Source organism: Lathyrus oleraceus, chromosome 4 (genome assembly GCF_024323335.1).
Source record: "Lathyrus oleraceus cultivar Zhongwan6 chromosome 4, CAAS_Psat_ZW6_1.0, whole genome shotgun sequence".
NCBI lineage: Eukaryota > Viridiplantae > Streptophyta > Magnoliopsida > Fabales > Fabaceae > Lathyrus > Lathyrus oleraceus.
Genome location: NC_066582.1, coordinates 422376233 through 422394205, shown reverse-complemented (window position 1 = coordinate 422394205; position 17973 = coordinate 422376233). Strand labels below are relative to the sequence as shown.

General features: G+C 42.2%; 1 long non-coding RNA gene across 1 annotated transcript; it reads left to right on the top strand.

The window, feature by feature from the left end:
* Nucleotides 1-288: 288 nt before the first annotated feature.
* Nucleotides 289-2771, top strand: LOC127075816 (uncharacterized). Its single transcript, XR_007786676.1, has 3 exons — nt 289-779; nt 880-1398; nt 1520-2771. It is a non-coding gene; the product is annotated as an uncharacterized LOC127075816 (long non-coding RNA).
* Nucleotides 2772-17973: the final 15202 nt, after the last annotated feature.

Sequence of the window (17973 nt, the reverse complement as noted above, 5' to 3'; positions counted from 1 at the left end):
CTCTCTCCACTAGGCCATTTATCACTAGTTATCATCTTAATGCTATTTTAAATATATAAACCAAAATAGATTAAACATTAGAATAAAAACTAAAATAAAAAGAGTCTGTTGGACTACCGGTAGTTAAACCCAGCCGCTTGGCTGTTGGGTTTTTCAAGGGAATATGAATTGAAAAAAGGAAATATTTATTAACTACTTAGGAATTTTAAACGTGTTTTTTAATGTTTTCCCAAAGTCTATTATGCTAACAAAATATAAAGAAACAAGTAAAAAAGTTCAACAAAAAAAAGAGAAAAACGGGAACAGTAACCATTCGTTGCCTCTGAGTTCTCTCCATCTCAATCCAAAGTTCTCTCTCAATCCCGCTCAATCGCTCTCTCATGTATCCAAACCTCTCTCTCTCAAAATTGCTCACCAGCGAACCCTCTCTCACTCGAACTCAAAGAAAACTCCCCCTGCTCTCGCGTCCCCAACCTTCACCGTCAACCTTCGCTCATCCTTCACAATCCCTCACAACCTCTCATTCGCTCACCTCTCAACAATCTCTCTTATTTGCACGGTCCCCCCTCAATCGCTCTCTCTCATTCTCACCAAAACCCTCTCAATCGCGCTTTCTCTATCTCAGTATCGCTCTCAATCACGCTCTCTCACTCAAACACAACAGGACATGCAAGAACTCGTGGATAGGATAAAAAAGAGCTCACCTTCGGCGGTGATGACGTTGATGATGAAGCTTCAAACTCCTCCCGCTCTTCAACCAGGTTTTCTTTGATTTTAAGGTTAGGGTTTTTCTGTTTTCCAGCTTTCAATTCCGCCTCCGATTTTCGTTGTTTTTTTTTCTGATTCTCTTTCTCTCTATTTATCCTCCACGCGTTTTAGGGTTTGGAGATCAAAAGAGGTCTCTGCAAAATCCCTTTTGATGTGCTCAATCGGGATGGTCCTTACTCGATGCTAAATCAGAATCGGTAAACTGCACTCATGCTTTCTCTTCGTTTTTTGTCTTGATTCCAAATTGGGGATTTTCTGGATGTTTTGAATTTTACTGCTTTGGCTGATTACTTACCTTTTTACTGCAGTGAATTTTTTTTGTCAGAAAACTCAGTTGATTTGGTTGAGGTTCAATGGCTTTGGAGGTTTGGATGTGGTTCTGCAGGATGCTTGGCTTGGGCTTTGTGGTGGTTTGCTTTTTGACATTATTGATGTTTCATGCTGCAGGCTAGTGGATTTGGACTAGGTATACTTGCAGTATTTCTTCATGATGCATGGCAATAAGGATTCAAAATAAGACCATTGTAATATAGTAGTGGAAACAGGGTCTGCTGACGTTTTTGTTCAGTAGGTTTGACCCTGCTCAACTTGCTTCTGCGACTTGATTCTGCAACATGATACTTGCTCCAGGTTTACATTGGCCTTCTTCTATTTAATGTTGAGTTTTCTCCTGTGTAAGGACTGATGCATCTTTGGATAACATGTACTAAAAACTCTTAGTCGCATGAATTGGTTTCCGTTTGTTATGCAGGTTGCATCTGATCTCGCTTAAGAGCTTGTTGGAGTTGGACGACCTGTTGTTGAGATTGCATCTGAAGCTTATGTCTCAAAAGTTGTTGGTTGTACAGATACTGTCTTTTTGGATTTCGACGAGTTTTGGCAAATACCGGTTCTTGGAGCAGGCCCTTCCAATCTGGTCATGAACTGACTGATGTTGTATGGGCTGCAGAATGTTGTGATTTTGCACATCTAGGCATTGGTTTCCAGAAGGTACAATTTGCAACATGGTTGAGATTTGCCTTCTGACTTGATGTGGTGCAGCAGGGTTCCTGGCATGGTTCAATGGAGTGTTTTGCGCTAGTATTGGCATCTGGTGCAAGTTAGAAACTAACAAACCATAAAATTATGTTGGCTCAGTTAGGTTAGACTTGAAGTGCACTTTAATATTAACTCAATTAGGTTGGTCTGTCATTCATAGTGGGATTTTGGTATTGCGGTAGGTTAACTTGTTTTGCACTGTTATGATTGTTTGAAAGAACCAAATGCTGCCATGTATCTTTTGTTATGTGATATGAAGAAATGATTGCAATGAGTTCGCATTGGCCTTTATCAATGATTTAAATCCCTGTGTACAAACTTACAAGGCTAGCCAGCATGGAAGACCTACTTAGGATGCCATAAATGTCATGGTTTGCTGCTAATTCCTGTTGTTGCTCTAAAGGTAAGTTTCGCAACATGGTTGGATTTCAGGTTGCATCTTTTAATGACTCGGGTTTATGCAGGTACGCGAGCTTTGTCCTATCATCCATTTCACACGGCGGTACTTTGGCATCTTTATGATAAATACTGGGAGTTTTAACAACAATCATCTTCCCAGAAGTGCAAAGGACTTTAATTCGTTCTCTCTTAATCCCCGAGACTTCGCCGTCTATTCAAGTGATGACAGAATCCTCCAACCAAACATGGGTTTCAACTTAGAGCAATAACAGCGGCAGGGACTGATGGACTTCCAGCTTTAATCAAACTCCTGCCGAATCCAGAGCAATTTTAGCCCTTGCTGTCCATGACGAAGGTTCTCCATCTGTGCTGCAGAGAAGTTGGTTCAAGTCTCTATTTTCATCTTTTCATCACAGCTTTCTGTTGTAATAAATTTATTGCTCAACACTGCATAATAGGCTTTTATGAAACCTTCTGTAATGATATTAATGTGTTGTTAAACTTTTTTTTTTTGGAATGAATTGTTGGGATGCTGGAATTTAGATTCTCGATGGAGTTTTGATATATTCATTAAGATTGTGCTTGTATGTAATATGATGTACTGTGAGCAAGGAATTTGGTTGCAGTTGGAACGGACCTCATCGCACAGGAAACTGATGAGAAAATTGTGTATTTTGTGGATAATATGACATGGCATTTGTAGGAAATGCATTTGGAAGCAGGGAAAGCTGTGACTGCTGAGGAAATGTCGTCTGATTTGCCCACATTGCATTTGCAGCAAAGTTAGGACCTGCATTTAAAGGTTGAAATGGAGAAACTGTGGTAGTTCCACCCTGTCCAGTGCCTAAAAATGAAGATCGGTTTCCATGATTAACCAATGGTGCTACTGCAGGTGCATTAGGGGCGGTATGTAACACATGATGTGCTGTTGTAGATGCATTAGTAGGTGGCACCATCTTTTTCAATGAAAACTTATTTTTATTGTTTCTTCTCCTGCCAGGATTTTGATCACTATTCCCTCTCTTTGTCATTCTCTGCATTTTCCTGTATTCAGCTTCTTTCTCATCATCCGAAAACTCTACTTCATCAGACAACTCTTCATCATTTAGACCAGATGCATCATAGCCTTTCCTATAAAGATCCTTATTATTATTAAGCACACGATCAGCAAATTCTGGTACACATGAATTGTATCTCACAACATAATATGGGTTTATTAATGCAGCAGTGTGCTGTATTAAGACCTGGTTCAGGGAAGACTAAGGCCAAGATTTGATGAGCCAACATGTCAAACAAGGCATGTTATGCATGAGGTAGAAACAAGGCCATTTACTTGGAAATGAAGCAACCAAAAGATAACACAATTAAGCGTGGAAATTGGATGAAGAATCAAGAAAAAGAAATAAAAAAAAGGCTAGATTAGGTTTTTGATGGTCAAAAATGGGGAGGTTGACTTTGGTCAAAGTTGACCAGAAAGTCAACTGTTGACCAAAGTCAACAATAGGTCCAAACTTCATATTTTGGGTATTTTCTTTGTAAATGTACAAGGTATTGATGATCATGGTGAAATTTAGGGTTTAATGGATTTGGGTTGACTTTGGTCAAAGCTGACCAAAAAGTCAACTGTTGACTAAAGTCAACAATTGGTCAAAAATGTCAATTTTTTGTATTTTCTTGTATAGAATCGAATGTAATGGTTTACAATGACATGAAATGGATTGAAATGGATTAACGAATGGTTGAAATTGGTTTCACAATTGGCTTGATTGTTTGACTCTTGAGAAGAAAATAACTTGACTGATAATGTGTATGAACAAAACCATGAGATAAGACCATAAGGTTATAGTATCCATGAACCAATAACATGACTGTCAAGTGGTTAGAAACACAAGAAACTTGGTTGTTCAGATGACCCAGACCAAAAGAGGTATCCACAATCACAACACCATGACTTTGGATCAAAACCAATCCTCATGTAAAACCAAAGTTAGGTTAAGCCAAACATGCCAAACAAACATAAAAAAATCAGGAGCAAAATCGGGGTATGACAGAACTGAGCAACTAAAAGCACCTGCAATAGTCAAGCAGATGTTAGTATGCAACTTCAAAACAAAGCAAAAGGAAACAGACATTAACAGTTTAAACCTAGGCAAATGGATGTGCAAGGCACAAGGCTCAAGGCATGTGAGCCAAGCAACCTACAAAACAAAACATGTTAGTCATGGTATTCAAGCAAGTTCAATCAAAAAGAATTGGTCTCAATGGTCATTTATTGGTCAACCTGAAAAAATGAACTCAAAAGTAAGTAACAGGACCACTAGAACAAGCCTAGGGTCAAAAGGGAATAAAAAAGTTCAAACAGCAAGTGGCAAGCATCCAAAATCATTTTCAAACAATTAAGAAACACAACCAATTGGGTTCATATTCATATCAATCACCATCATCATTTCATGAACAAGTTAAGTCAAGGCATGGCATTTAGAAGCTCATAGGAGTCAACAGCAAGACTTGCATCAAAAGCAAACTCAAACATTTCCAAAAATCACCAAATAAATCATGATCAATCATAACACATATCATGGTAAGCATGTCAAATTTCATCTCATTTGGACAAGTGGAAGGCAGTCAATGAAAATCAGAAAGTCAAAGCAATTTTGAACATGTTCAAAGAAGTCAACCAAACATGCATCAACTTAGAAAAATCATAAATCAGAGATGGCATAAGATAAATGAATGGGACTAAAACCATGGAAAAGCTTAAGGTGTCTAGTAATCTCATGTAAAATTTCATGTCCATCTAATAAAGTATGAGCATTTCACAAAACAAATGGGCACATGCATCACATAAGGCCAACATTTTGGTCAAACAGGGGAGAAAATCTCAAACAAATGGAAAATGCCATAAACAAATCCACAAAAAATCATATGCAAACTAGACATACTCAAGCTCAATCATACAAAAAGTCAATCCATTTGGAGGTCAATAGGCATGGCTATAAAAATCAACAAGTTGCACATCAATGGTGTGACACAAATTGTCACACCCTACTTCAAAAATTCATAACTTACAATTCAGATAAGATAAATTCATGATCTTTACACCAAAATCACCATAGAGAGGTCTAGTTTGTGCACAAAAAGTTTCAAGGTCAAAGGTTGAATCATGACTATTTCACAAATGATTTGGTGGAATGTGCAAAATGTGGATACATGTTACAAACCAATATGCCAAATAAAATCCATTCATCACAAAAATCTGGAAAAAATATGACAATTAAGTAGAGATCATGATGAAAAGAATGCAAAAAATCCCATTCAAATTGGACTTGAAATGATGAACTTATGATTTTTCAAAGCTGATGATCAAAAATGAAATAAAAATTGAGAAAACAACATATTTTAATGGGACTAGGGCACGCGGATGGCATAATTGTAATTACTTGAACCACTAATTGAAACACGGTCGTTTTGGACACTGAAACGAAATAAAATGATTGGCTGATGAATGAAACAGTGTCATGTTCATGCAGGCACGTGAGAAATTCTGGGAAATTAGGGTTTAGAAGCTACAGTGAACTCATCTTCAACCTCAAGAAATCGTGAAAATGAAATTGCCCAGAAATACAAATTGGACACAACATTATGACCAGCAAACATCACCCAACACGAATCCAACATCCATTTTCATTAAATCACACCAAGCATCAAGAATCGAGCGAAAATAAATATGAACAATCAAACTTTAAAACTAGATTTCTCTCAACTCAAGCAACCAATTAACACGATTCAAAGTTTAATGAAACCAGCAAACAAAGATCTATAAGAATCATGTCATAGTTTAGCAAATAATAAGATTCGAGTTTTTACTTGATTTTGAAGCAAAGATGAAACAGTTGGAATTTGGTGATGCCTTGCTGAAACAGTTGCTCCAAAGTCCTCCAAATGATGGATGATGAAGATGGTTTGGCTCAAAACAGCTTGGAATGGATGCAAACAATTTCTGCCATTAAAGAAGCTTGAAGAAAACAGTTGTGTAAATGCTGCTACAGATGGTGTTTGATGCTTGGAAACAGCTTAAAGATGATGAGAGATGATGTAGCAAGCAAAGATAGCTCGAGTTCTCTTTGAATTTTTTCAGCCAAAGTTCAAAATGAAAATGAGATGTTTTTGAGAGAGAGAGTTTTCTGTGTATTCAGAGGCTGCTAGGGCTTTGGAAAGGCAGAAAAAGAGTTCTTATATGTCTGTTTAAGGTTGGATTAGTGAGAGCTAAGCACAATTTTGTTTTATGAATCAAATTGCTAATTGGCCATTTTGGTTCTTATGGTGAGGTGTGATAGCTGGTGCACGAATTGGGCTTGCAAACATGACCAAAACATGATTTCAGAACTATTTTGAATAGCCAAAATGATTGGAAATGCATAAATCAAAAGTTCATTTTTATACCTCACTTAAAATAATTCAAGTAAGTGAAAAAAATGCCATTTTGATCCATAGAGTTTTGGTGCATGAGGGTTACATTTTTGGAAAGAGGAGGTCAAATGTGACTTGTTGGAAAAAACCCCACCAAATTTGGCCAAATGGTTTGAGAGATATGGCCTTTTGAAGTTCAAGAATTTTTGAAAATGAATTGATCATATCTTGCCAACCATACATGGGAATTGAGAGTTCTTGGACTTTTTGGAAATGGGAGAACAAGATCTTCAACTTTCATGTTGGGCAAAAATTCATTTGAAGCTTGTATCATAATGTAAGTTTAGGCTCAAGAAGTTTCCATTTTTGGTAGTTAAAATTACAGGTCCAGTTTCTATTTTTGGAAATTTCTGATTTGGCTTCAAATTCTTCAATGATGATGTTTGCCATGATATATGAGGCCTATTTGGACATGAATAAGCTCTCTCAAACCAAATCCATCCATCAAAACCATAAAATCAATCACAGTTGACCAAGTTTGACTTTTTAGGGTTTCTGACTGACTATGCATTGCCTGATGACTTCTGAACCTCCAATCTTTGACCTAAACACTTCAAATGGACCCCCAAGTCATGTGAACATGTTGGACCAACCCTAGGGCCTTGGCTCCTTGGAAATTGTGCTTGCATGCTTGGTTGACTGATCTCCTGATCAGTTTGACCTAATTCTCCTGATGATCTTGCACTTGGGCAAAAGGGACAATGCAATGCTATGCAGTGGACCATGTTATGCTATGACCTAATATGAGAATGTATGTACAATGATAGGTGCAGATTTGAGGTGCTACAGCTGCCCCTATTCAATCAGCTGGGAACCCGAACGGATGATAGCAATGGCTGTCAGACTTTCAGGGTAAACAGGGATTGAATACCAAAGAACCGTAGAAATTTGCACCGACTGGATATAATACAAGAAGAACCACGTCATTTACCGATGACAACTGCACGACAACTTCAGAAAAGCAAAACCATTTACCGATGGTTGGAAAACTGGAAACTTGATATTTACCGATATCAACTTCAGCGAGACCATTTACCGATGGCTGCTGGGAAACCAAATTCTGAAAAGCGAAACCATTTACCGATGGTTAAAACTTGAAACTTGATATTTACCGATATCAACTTCAACAAGGCCATTTACCGATGGCTGCTGGGAAACAAATTTGATGTAGAAGGGAAGCAAGACCATTTACCGATGGTGGCTTCAAAGAAACTTGACATTTACCGATGTCAATTTTAGCAAGACCATTTACCGATGGCTGCTGCAACTGGGAATTCGATATTTACCGATATCGAAGAAAACTGGGCCATTTACCGATGGCATCTCCGCTTGGGGAGGAACAAAATCTTTGTGGTGGAACCAGATAAGACGTTTACCGACGACTTCTGGGGGTCTTGATTTTATTGACCAGACATTTACCGATGACTGGGGTGGGACTCGATGTTTACCGACACCGAAAGATGATGTTTACCGACATCCAAAGAATGACCAGACATTTACCGATGACTGGGAATGAGAAATTTATTGGGGAGATACAAACAAATATTCGCAACTGAAAACCAGGTAGGACATTTACAAATGACTCTACTGGGGATTTCTAGTTGGGGAATTATCAGACATTTACCGATGACTGAGGGAAAGACTCGATGTTTACCGATATCGAAAGATGATGTTTACCGACATCAAAAAAATGGCCAGACATTTACCGATGACTGGGGTAAGACTCGATGTTTACCGACACCGAAACAATGGTGTTTACCGACACCAAAAGATGATGACCAGACATTTACCGATGACTGGGGTGGGACTCGATGTTTACCGACACCGAAACAATGGTGTTTACTGACACCAAAAAAAGACCAGACACACGCGGGTGCTGACATGATACTGACTGGTATTACAAGAACGGACATCTGAGACATGTCAAAGCAAAGCTAATCACTTGCTGGGTATCTTACTGAGGAGAAACAACCTTTCTGTCACCATCGGGTGAGGAAATAAACCTCTGTGGGGGTATCAATTCTGAATGCTGTCGAAGCAACTGTAGTAGACTTGCTGTGCTGATGTTGAATAAAATGATCCGCCTCTGCCGGGGATACGGTCTGATGGGATCTCGAACACATGAATGTATATGTTTGAATTTTTCTATGGCGTAATGCTCCATATGGAATGGAAATGCTACGCAGTTTTGAGGATGCAATGATTACTACATGCAATGCAATATGATGAGAACTCCGCTGGGGGATACACAGGACGACTGTGCTGAGGAATCTTCAAAACAAATCCGCTGGGGGGAAAACAAGGCAACTGCTGGGGAACCAACAATATAAATCCGCTAGGGGAAGACAAGGCAACTCGCTGGGGAGTAATAAAGCAACTTGTTATAGACAAAAGTAAACTGCTGGGGATATCCCAATCAATCCACAAAAACTCCGCTTGGGGAAATAACTGCTCCGTTGGGGACGACCCCCGCAATCCACAGGTAGAAACAAACTCAGCTGGGAATGCGAATACCGATCCGTTACGGAAACTCGGCCAATCCACTGGTAGGATAAACTCTGCTGGAGAGATAACTGCTTCACTGGGGAAGACTTAAACAATCCATAACTAGGAGAATGACTCTGTCTGGGAAAGAACTGCTGGAGAATGCTCACAGGTGACGACCTGTACAACGGAACAATAGATGCCCCAGGGGATACGTGGACAAGATACGCTCAAGTGTCCTCAACATTCAAAATGATTTTCAAATGTTTTAATCTTTCTGCACGTTATTGTTTAGCCTTCATGTTTTTATATGCAATGTTTATCAAAAAATTCGGACGTTTTTGCAAACAAAACAGTAAAAACAAAAGAGCAATTTATCTGAATAACGACTTTTATTGATTGAAAATGTGCCTGAAAAGGCAAATACATTGGGAAGCAATTCCTAGAAAGAGGTAATTGCGCACAAAAGGAAAATAAACTATCCTAATGGCAATGTGAACACGGCATCCACTGTTTCCCAACTCTGTTATAACTCATAGATCATCAGTGTTCCTCCCAACTCCTTGCTTTCTGAGAAGACTGACTGGACCGATCACATCTTTTGAGATGGTAGCTGACGAAGCGTGATGAAGTACAGATAACTCAGACTGTAGTCTTCGCTTTAATCCCTCTTTTGGCTGGATCGCCCTTTCAGGTTTTCAATCCACCGGGATACCCATTTTTGCCTAAGCCGCCCTTGCGGGTTTTCGACTTACCGGGTGTACAATCTTTTCATTTTATCCCTAATTTTTGCCCGAACCTTTTTTTTCTGTTTTTTTGGTTCGCCGGGATGCCCATTTTTGCCTGGATTCTTTTGTTCTTTTTGTCCAGCGGGTCAATTTATGCGAAGTATTTTTTGACTACATCTGAGTTAACAGGGGACGGAAAATCTTCACCATCCATAGTTGTAAGCATCAAGGCTCCACCGGAGAAGACTTTCTTCACAACATACGGACCTTCATAATTAGGAGTCCACTTGCCCCTGTTATCTGTACCGGGAGGAAGGATCCTCTTCAAAACTAGATCACCAATTTGAAATGTCCGAGGGCGCACTTTCTGATCAAAGGCTCGCTTCATTCTTCTCTGATATAACTGCCCATGGCACACAGCTGCTAACCGTCTCTCTTCGATAAGGCTTAACTCATTAAACCTTGTACGAATCCACTCGGCTTCGTCCAGCTTGACATCCAATAATACCCTCAGAGAAGGGATCTCCACTTCAACTGGTAGGACTGCTTCCATACCATACACAAGGGAGTAGGGGGTTGCCCCGGTCGACGTACGCACTGAAGTACGGTATCCATGCAAAGCGAAAGGCAACATCTCGTGCCAGTCTTTGTACGTAACGACCATCTTCTGCACAATCTTCTTGATATTCTTGTTAGCTGCCTCTACAGCACCGTTCATCTTCGGTCTGTAAGGAGAAGAATTGTGATGTTCAATCTTGAAATCTCTGCACAGTTCTTTCATCATTTTGTTGTTGAGATTCGAACCATTGTCAGTGATGATTCTCTCAGGGACTACATAACGACAGATGATTTCTTTCTTGATGAACCGGGCAACCACTTGTTTGGTGACACTAGCAAAAGAAGCTGCTTCTACCCATTTGGTGAAGTAATCAATCGCAACCAAGATGAAGCGATGTCCATTCGAAGCAGTAGGCTCAATCCTCCCAATCATATCAATGCCCCACATGGCAAACGGCCAAGGCGAGTTCATGACATTCAACGGGCTTGGTGGTACATGCACCTTATCAGCATAGATCTGGCACTTATGGCATTTCCGAGCATATTTGGAACAGTCAGATTCCATAGTCATCCAGTAATATCCGGCTCTCTGCAGTTTCTTTGACATTGCATGACCACCAGCGTGGGTACCAAACGAACCCTCGTGCACTTCTTGCATTAACATGTCTGCTTCGTGTCTATCCACGCATCTGAGCAGAACCATGTCAAAGTTCCTCTTATACAGCACATCATCCTGATTCAAGTAAAAGCTTCCAGCTAGCCTTCTCAGGGTCTTCTTATCATTCTTCGACGCACCCTCAGGATACTCTTGAGTTTTGAGGAAGTTCTTGATGTCATAATACCACGGCTTCTCATCAATCACAACAACAGACTCGGCTGCAAACACATATGCAGGCCTCTCGAGTCGATTCACCGCAACATGTGGCACATGATTCCACCAATGCACTTTTATCATGGAAGATAAAGTAGCCAAAGCATCAGCCATCTGATTCTCATCCCGGGGGACATGATACAACTTCACCTTCTTGAAGAACGTCAGTATTCTTCTGGTGTAATCTCTATAAGGAATCAGATGCGGCTGGTTTGTATTCCAATCTCCATTGACCTGATTGATCACTAGAGCCGAATCTCCAAAAATGTCAAGTGTTTTGATTCTCAGATCAATGGCTTCTTCTATCCCCATGATACAAGCCTCATACTCAGCTTCATTGTTGGTGACGTCAAAAGTCAATCTGGCAGAGAAAGGTATATGAGCACCTTTGGGATTGATCAATACTGCCCCAACACCGTTACCATTCATATTCACAGCCCCATCAAACATCAGTGTCCACTTGTCATCAGGATCCGGTCCTTCCTCGACAGGTGGCTCTTCACAATCTTTCGTCTTCAGGTACATGATGTCTTCATCAAGGAATTCAAACATCATAGGCTGATAGTCGTCAATTGGTTGTTCGGCGAGATAGTCTGACAGAATACTACCTTTGATGGCCTTCTGCGACGTGTACTGAATGTCATATTCTGTTAGGATCATCTGCCAACGGGCAACACGTCCGGTGAGAGCCGGCTTCTCAAAGATGTACTTGACTGGGTCCATCTTAGAAATCAACAGAGTAGTATGGTTCAACATATACTGCCTTAGTCGGCGAGCAGCCCAGGCCAAAGCACAGCAAGTTTTCTCGAGCAGTGAATATCTTGTTTCACAGTCGGTAAACTTTTTGCTTAGGTAGTATATGGCATGCTCTTTTCGACCAGACTCGTCATGCTGCCCCAATACACACCCCATTGAAGTCTCGGTAACTGATAGGTACATTATCAGTGGTCTCCCTGGAACTGGAGGAATCAGGATTGGAGGGTTCTGTAAATACTCTTTGATCTTGTCAAATGCCTTCTGACAGTCATCATTCCATTTGATCGCCTGATTCTTTCTGAGCAGTTTGAAAATTGGTTCACATGTAGCAGTTAGATGAGATATGAACCTTGCAATGTAGTTCAACCTCCCTAAAAACCCACGGACTTGCTTTTCCGTCTTCGGTTCAGGCATCTCTTGAATAGCTTTGACTTTCGCTGGATCGACCTCAATCCCTTTCTCACTGACAATGAAGCCTAGCAGTTTCCCTGATCTCACCCCAAACGTACACCTGTTCGGATTCAGCCTCAGCTTGAACTTGACCAATCTGTCAAACAACTTCTGCAGATTTACCAGGTGCTCCTCTTCTGTCTGCGACTTCGCAATCATATCATCCACGTACACTTCAATTTCTTTGTGCATCATGTCATGAAAGAGAGTCGTCATTGCCCTCTGATAGGTAGCACCGGCATTCTTCAGCCCAAATGGCATCACTTTGTAGCAGAAAGTGCCCCAAGGTGTATTGAATGTCGTCTTTTCCATGTCCTCTGGCGCCATCTTGATCTGATTATAGCCTGAGAAACCGTCCATGAAAGAGAATACCGAGGATTGAGCCGTATTATCCACCAATACATCGATGTGAGGTAATGGGAAATCATCTTTCGGACTCGCCCTATTCAGATCCCGGTAATCGACACACATTCTGACTTTGCCATCTTTCTTTGGCACAGGAACAATATTGGCCACCCACGGTGGATACCTGGTAACAGCCAGGAAACCTGCATCCCACTGCTTCTGAACCTCTTCCTTGATCTTGACAGCCATATCAGGACTTGTTCTGCGAAGCTTCTGCTTGACCGACGGACACTCTTCTCTAAGAGGTAACCGATGCACCACAATGTCTGTATCCAACCCAGGCATGTCTTGATATGTCCAGGCGAATATTTCCACATATTCTCTTAGCATCTCTATTAGCCTCCTCTTGACAGAGTCTTCTAAAGCAGCCCCAATCTTGATCTCTCTTCTGGCGTCCTCAGTACCCAGGTTAACAATTTCCAACTCCTCCTGATGAGGTTGGATGACCCTTTCCTCTTGCTTCAGCAATCTGACCAATTCTGCAGGGAGTTCACAGTCTTCCTCACTCTCCTCTTCAGCTTGGTAGATGGGATTATCAAAATCATATGGAGCCATAACAGAGTCGTTCACAGTGGACGCCAAAATATCACTTCTGCATGTTTCATGTTTTGTTTTTTAGAAAAAGATTTCAATAAAGTCACAAAAAACAAAAACATTGCCATTTTTATTATTTTGAAAAAAAGTGAAAACAAAAATAGAAAGACAAAGATCTCAAAATTTGATTGCAAAACGTCCTTTATTTATGATAATCATTTAAACATGATGAGGCCCTACAATGAACCACTACGTCTTGGGCAGAACGTAGGGTTTTCATGCAAAATGAAAAAAAACAAAGGAAAATTACTCTGTCAGAAGAGTAACTTGGACCACTTCTTCAGCCGTCCAATTGTTGATAGATTCCCCCGGTGCACAAAGGCGGACCCAGACGTCCAAATCATCATCACCACCACAGTCTTCACCATCAGTAGCAAAGACGTCTCCATGGTTCATCAGCCCAGCGCTGGTAAAGGTGCTCGGACCTGCTTGTACACTCTGCTCTGCTTGGAGAGGCTCATACCCGATTCCGAACTTGTCTTCTTTCACAGGCAAGTCAACCATCTTGCCCCAGCCTTCAGCTTTACCGGAGTCAACCACTTCCTTGGCTTTTCTATAGGATGCAATCGAAGCACCTGGCTTTCTCTGCTCAGCACAAGCTACCCTCTCAAGCGCCACGGTCTCAAATTCCTGGCACAAGGTTTCATGGATCTCGCCATCTACCTCGACATACTTGAACGAGGACAAGTGGCTCACCAGAATCTCTTCTTCGCCGCATACGGTCACAATCTGACCGTTCCAGACATATTTGAGTTTTTGGTGGAGAGTCGACGAGACTGCCCCAGCTGCGTGTATCCATGGACGCCCCAACAGACAGCTATAGGCAGGCTGAATGTCCATCACATAGAATACGATGTCGAAAACCTCCGGACCTATCTTAACCGGCAAGGTGACTTCACCAAACACAGACCGTTTGGATCCATCAAAAGCACGCACAATAAGGTCACTGGGAGTGAGCACAACTCCCTCAACATCAATCTTCTTCAGGATTTGCTTGGGTAGGACATTCAGGGACGACCCAGTGTCTACCAACACGTGAGACAAAACAGCGCCCTTGCACTCCATAGTGATGTGCAAGGCTTTGTTATGATTACGACCCTCAGGCGTCAAGTCTAGGTCAGTGAAACCTACACCGTGCCTGGTGCTCACGTTGGCTAGTACACCCTCCAACTGGTTGACGGAGATCTCCTGCGGGACATATGCCATGTTCAGCATCTTCAACAAAGCGTCCCGGTGTGCTTTCGAGCACAACAGCAAAGAGAGTATTGAAATCTTGGACGGAGTTTGGTTGAGCTGATCTACGATCTTGTAGTCACTCTTCTTGATAATTTTCATGAACTCCTCGACGTCCTTTTCAAAAGAACCCTCAGTCTCCTTCTGAGCCGGTTCCTCGTCAACCACAGCCTGTTTACCCTTAGCCCTAGCAGATGCCTCAGCATTAGCATCTCTCATTGGCTGAGGAGCAAACAGTCGTCCGCTCCTGGTAAAACCTCCTGGTCCTCCGACATTGTCCACCACAGGAGTTCTTACAGGAGCACTGATAGTCACAGGCGCTTGCACTGCTGGCCTTATCTGATTGTCAGCCCTCTGATTGCTTCGATAGGCATTGTCATACCTCCAGGGAACAGCCCTACTATTTTCAACTTGTCTTCTGCCAGACACACTGATAGTAGTTGGAGCACCGATAGTTACCGGAGCAGGAATGGTAACCGGAGCGGGAATGGTAACTGGAGCACTGCTTGCTGCTGATGTACCAACAACCCCTCGTCCTCGTCCTTCAGACGGCTTGAAGTAAATGGTGACAGTAGACACTGACCCCTTATCTTTAACAGCCCTACTGAATTGAAGACAACCTTCATCAATCAAACTCTGAATACCAGCTTTCAACCGGTCACAACCATTATCAACTTCAGAACAACCCACACAGCCCTCTTCACAACCCGGGTAGATACCCCCCTTCAACAAACGGCTCTTTACTACCAGCAGAGAAGTCTGAACGTCTTCAACATTAACAACTAAGTCTTCAGCTTCCCCCTCTTCAACATTGTTCACCCTATGCCCACCATGCTGAGGCATAGGATTGTTCACTACGTTTGGCACTGGAGCAAAGTTGATCGCTTTAGCATCGATCAAGTCTTGAACTTTATGTTGGAGAGCCCGGCATCTCTCGGTGTGGTGGCCTGGTGCCCCAGAATGAAAGTCACATCGGACGTTCGCATCATAACCGGGAGGCAACACTGTTGGAGTAGCCATTGTACGCAGCTCTACAAACCCTAACCGGAGTAGTTCGGGCAATAGTTTTGCGTAAGACATAGGCAGTGGATCAAATCTTCTATCAGCCTGCAATCTCTGCCTTGGCTGATAAGGACGTTGCTGTTGTTGTTGTTGTTGTTGTTGTTGAACCCTCTGTTGTTGTTGCGGACGAGGTTGAGGTGCAGGGATGGTCACTGCAGCTACCGGACGATATTGTTCTCTGTTTACACTTCCTCTGTGTTGTACAGCGTTGGTCTCTCCTTCTCTACGGCGAGGTGCCCCAGAGAAGGGTTTCTTCGATGACGAAGAAGAACCCACATCATGAATCCTACCAGCTTTGATTAAACTTTCAGTTCTTTCGCCACAGATGACGACATCAGAAAAACTTCCGAATGGGCAGCTTCCCATCCGGTCCATATACACACCTTGAAGAGTGCTGATAAACATGTCGGTCAACTCCCTTTCCAGCATAGGGGGTTGAACTCTCGCAGCCAACTCGCGCCATCTCTGGGCGTACTCTTTAAAGCTTTCAGTGTTTTTCTGACACATACTCTGCAGCTGAGTCCGGGTCGGAGCCATGTCCATATTGTGCTTGTACTGCCTGAGGAATGCTTCACCCAGGTCTCTCCAGCATCTGATTGAATCCCGCTTCAACTCCATATACCAATCCAAAGACGCCCCAGATAGGCTGTCTTGGAAAAAATACATCCACATCTTCTCATCGTCAGTGTATATGGAGATTTTTCTGTAGTATGCCTGCACATGGGTGCGAGGGCAGGAGGTACCGTTGTATTTATCAAATGACGGCGCTTTGAATTTGTGCGGGATTCTCAGTCCTTCTACCAATCCCAGATTCGTAACATCAAAACCGAGGGAGTTTTGACATTCCATTGCCCGGATCTTCTCAGCAAGGGCCTCAACTTTGCGATCTCTAGTATCATTTCTACCCAAGATATCTTCGTCTTCGCTGAGTAGAGTAAACATATCCTCTTGTCTGTCAACAATCGGAATTCTGTTACGGGCCGGAGCATGGATGACTCTGGCGTTAGCAGCATCTGGAGCAATAGGTTGACCATCAACTCGGATACCCCTCAACTCTTCACCTACAGCATAGTTGTTGACGGGAATGGCAGCAGCAGGAGTGTCAGGAACTGGATTTCCTTCTGGCAGAGCCTGGTTGGGCGGTGGAATTGCAGCTTCTTGCCTCTGAACCAGAGCTCGGAGTTCTTCTTGTCCTTGCGCAACCCCTTGCATCATATGAATGAACTGGGCCATGTTAGCCCTCATCTCAGCTAACTCAGCTTGTACTTGATCCATGTTGCGTTGATGGTTGAGCCTCGTTGAGTAGCGGTGCGGTCTTTGATCAGCTATCCTGCCTGAACACAGGAATCAAAGTGAGAAGACGGCACAAGAACACCTGTTATGCAAATGATATGAGTATGATGTTAAATGATGTGTATGATGCACATGATATGCTCATTTCTCAGGCATTCAAAGAGCCTGACCCATCCTGAAAAGATTGCAACCTGCAGCAATAAGAGAACAACAGATACAGGGAAATATGAGAACAACAGGGAAATACTGACAACCTTATCTATACATAAGGGTAAAAAGGTTATACAACCAAGTCAACAGAATATTCGAATAAACAGAGTACAAAGAAAAGAATCCCATCCAACAAGCCTGGAGGTGATTCTCAACAACAAAGATCCAAAAGACGGAGTACAAGCAAATGAATCCCATCCAACAAGCCTGGAGGTGATTCTCAACAAAAAGAAACAAAGATACAATCTAAGACAGACGGTCTTCCGGAATGAGGGTCTTCAGGTAATGGCACTGGTCTATCAACAGTGTGCATTCTGAACATTCCGGTAGAGGGGTGATCTTCTCCTTCAGTTGTCTCCTAAGCTCCAAAACCTCTCCTCCAAGATAGTCCTCTGATTTCTGTCTCAAGTCTATCTCCTTCTTCAACTGGACGTCTTTGTCTTTGAGTTGCTTCTCTAGGTCTCTGATCTTCTTTTGATAGTTGACTTCTGCTCTCTGCAGCCTCAAACACTCCCTATGTTCTGCATCCAACATGGATTCCATCTCCTCATATGATCTCTTCTTACCCCTTGCTCTGCTAGCATCTTCTCCTTGCACTTCCCTGAGTTGATGGGCCAAGTGCAACTTATCAGCTTTAGCTTTGTATAACTCCAT